This window comes from Myotis brandtii, unplaced genomic scaffold (genome assembly GCF_000412655.1).
Source record: "Myotis brandtii unplaced genomic scaffold, ASM41265v1 scaffold1408, whole genome shotgun sequence".
NCBI classification, from domain to species: domain Eukaryota; kingdom Metazoa; phylum Chordata; class Mammalia; order Chiroptera; family Vespertilionidae; genus Myotis; species Myotis brandtii.
The window spans coordinates 303,512-306,739 of record NW_005355029.1 but is presented as its reverse complement, the minus strand read 5'-3'; the positions used below and the strand labels follow the sequence as shown (position 1 = coordinate 306,739).

General features: G+C 56.1%; 1 long non-coding RNA gene across 1 annotated transcript; it reads left to right on the top strand.

Moving 5' to 3' along the window:
• Nucleotides 1-6: 6 nt before the first annotated feature.
• On the top strand, nt 7-1,702 carry LOC106725177. Its single transcript, XR_001361043.1, has 2 exons — nt 7-405; nt 1,622-1,702. It is a non-coding gene; the product is annotated as an uncharacterized LOC106725177 (long non-coding RNA).
• The last annotated feature ends 1,526 nt before the right edge of the window (nt 1,703-3,228 follow it).

Below are 3,228 nucleotides of genomic sequence, written 5' to 3'. Positions count from 1 at the left end.
CCCCCGCAGGTAAGTGGGGCCCCGGATGGGCCCCCAGCCCGCTCCCGCCTGGGACGCTGCGCGGAGTGCATTTTCAGGAAGCAAAGCGTCCTTCACTTTAAGGGCCGAACTTTATTTCGAACCCGACGCGTCTTTGTTGGCGTTTGTTTGGAAAGCGGTGGTGTAATGGATGATCCTTGTGTTTCCAAGTGTCTTTAGGTCGCATTGGGCACCCTTCGCGCCTGCGTCCCTGCAACAGGCGAGGGGCCACCCTGTCGGAGGCACCTGGGAGGCGAGGACCTGGAAACGCAGGAGGCTCTCAGGCTTTACAGGGAAGAATGAGCCGGCGCGGGTGTTACGGCCAGAATCGTGTCCCCCAAAGTTCCCGTCTTGGAGCCCTAGCCCCCAGGACCTCCATAATCAGAGGTAAGGCCTTTACAGAGAGAACAAAGTTAAAGCCAGGTCGATCGGATGGGCCCTACCCCAATAGCACTGGTGTCCTTACCAAAAGGGGACATTGGGGGTGGACACATACAGGGGGAGCCCTGTGAACACGGGGACGGCCATCTGCAAACCCAGGAAGGACAGATAGAGGCCGGGAACAGACACCCTCACGCCCGCAGGAGGACCCAGCCTGGGGACGCCTTCCCCTCGCACCTCAGGCTTCCCGGATGGTGAGAAAGTAACTTCCTGGAAATCATAGTTGCCAGAGCCGTTCTGCTCTGGGAGAGGTCAGATCCTGGTCAGCAAATGGGGAAGAGCAGGCGGCCTCCATCCAGGCTGCTCCCAGGCCTCTGCCTGATCCTTTCATAGGACCGAATGCTCCTAGCGACTGAGATGACATGTTGGGTTTACACCTTGTTCCTTGCTCTTAAATGTGTTTTCACTAGAGGCCTGACGCCCGGCATTCGTGCATGGGTAGGGTCCCTAGGCCTGGCGGATCGGGGGATCTGTGGGGCGATTCCTCCCCTCCCCCACTGGCACCCGCCTTGGCTGGCCTGGGGCCTGTGGGCAGCTCCTGCATTGAGCGTCTGCCCCCTGGTGGTCAGTGCGCATCATAGCACCCGGTTCCACCCTTTGGTCGATTTGCATGTTAGGCTTTTATTATATAGGAGGATTGATATTAGAGAGAGAGGAAGGGACAGGAAGAGAGAGAAACACCGATGTGAGAAACCAATCAGCTGCCTCCCTACTGGGGATCAAGCATCCAGGGCATTGTCCGACCGGGATTCAAACCAGTGACCTCTTGGTGCATGGGGCGATGCCCAACCCACTGAGCTGCCCCGGGCCGGGCGGGGTTTCTTTCTTAGCATTAATTGTAGAACTTGGAAGTCTCTGCATTTGAGCCCAAAGGGGGTGGATCTGTCCAAGTGTGTATCGGGGGCAGAGAAAGAGCCCCCTCCTCTGAGTTTAAAGAGCAGTGAGAGCCCGGCCATGTGGCTCAGTGGAAGGAGAGTCCTCCTATGCAGCAAGAAGTCACGGGTTTGATTCCCAGTTGGGGCACATGCCTAGGTTGCAGGCTCGATCCCCAGTAGGGTGTGTGCAGGGGGCAGGTGATTGAGGATGTTTCTCTAAAATAAATAAAAACATTTAAAAAAAAAAAGCAGTGAGAGGTAAGAAAAGCAACTTCATCTTGTTCTAGGCTCATCGTGTGGTGTCCTGGTTGCACGTAGTGTAAAGTGTGCCATTTAAGCAAGTGCAATAAACTGATTTTAGCAAGTAATACTCTCTTGACTCATTATTTCATCCAACAAATGCTTGTGGGAGGTGTGCCATTTCAGACATTCTGCCCGGCCCTGGAACAGAGCCGTGAGTCAAAGCAGAGACTGGCCCTCCTGGAGCTGGTGGCCGGGTGGGGAGGTGGCTAATCCAGTGGCAACGCCGGGAGATGCAGTTGTGATGTGAGTGACCTGGGTGGGGTGACTTCTCGGGGGGACATGGGAGGTGGGATCTGAGGAATGAGGTTCTGGGGCCCTGTGATGGGGAAGCAGGGGGTGGGGGGTGGAGAGGGGGATGCGAGCTGTCGCCTGGCCCTGCCGGCCTCAGGATGCTCCTGGACTGGCCTTTAAAAAGGTGTTTGTCTCCTCGCCATGCAGAGTGAACAAAGAACAAGTCAACACCACCCGTGCCTGGGAGACAAATCAGGCAAACAGCCTGGTGTGTAGATATTCAACAGCATGTGACGAGAGCTATGAAGTACAGGGGCCGGGCAGCCCCCTCCCCCGGAGGCGCCCAGCCTCTCTGCAGGGGTGGGTGCTCAGGGAAGTCCCTGCAGAGGAAATGTTTCCATGTTGAATCGTGGCGGGTGAACTGGCTTCGCAGTTGGATCTTTGCAAGGCTTGGTCACCAAGGCTCTAGGGGAGAAGAAAGAACCCCAAGGTCCAGGAATGTGAAAACCTGCTGGGGAAGGCGAAGGGCCAGGCACAGGGTGGGTCCTTCCCCGTGGGTGGAGGGACACGCTTGGCACAATTTACAGGAGTTTTGAATGGGTAACACTATCACTAATGGCATATTTCCATTTTAAAAACTTTTTTTTTTTACTGATTTTAGAGAGGAAGGGAGAGGGAGAGATAGAAACATCAGTGATGAGAGAGAATCATTGATTGGCTGCCTCCTGCATGCCCCCCACTGGTGATGGGCATGTGCAACCCGGGCATGTGCCCTGACCAGGAATTGAACCGTGACCTCCTGGTTCATAGGCCGACGCTCAAACACCGAGCCATGACTGCTGGGCACTAGTTGCGTATTTCAATAGGATGGCATGGATATAAGACCAGGATTTGTCACTGTCCAGCGGGGTGGCAACCTCGGTCCAGCTGCATATGCCAGGGCTGTGGTCCACGTTTCGAATCCAGCCCCTAAAGGGCATTCCTCCCATCTTCCTGCAAGGGCACCAGCTTCCTTGCCTGACCCTGTGCCCACCAAACACCATCCCCCCCTCTTACCATGGGCCATTTCATGGGCTTGTCTGTGGGGAGGATTGTGTTCATCAGGGGTGGACCCAGTGGGTGTTTCTCAGCCGCAAAAAGCAAAAGCCAACTGTGTAAATGACAAAGGCAGTCCGGGCCCAGGTGAGCGTCGGGCATGGTTTGCTCGTGGCCCGGTTCCCCTCTCGGTGTTGGGTTCATCCTTGGGATGGAGCAGAGAGCAAGCAGGATGTTTGGGAAGCGTTTGCCCTCCACCTGAGCCAAGGAGGGGACAGCAAGAGAGACGGGAGGCTTGTCGGGCGGCCGGGAGGCTTGTCGGGCG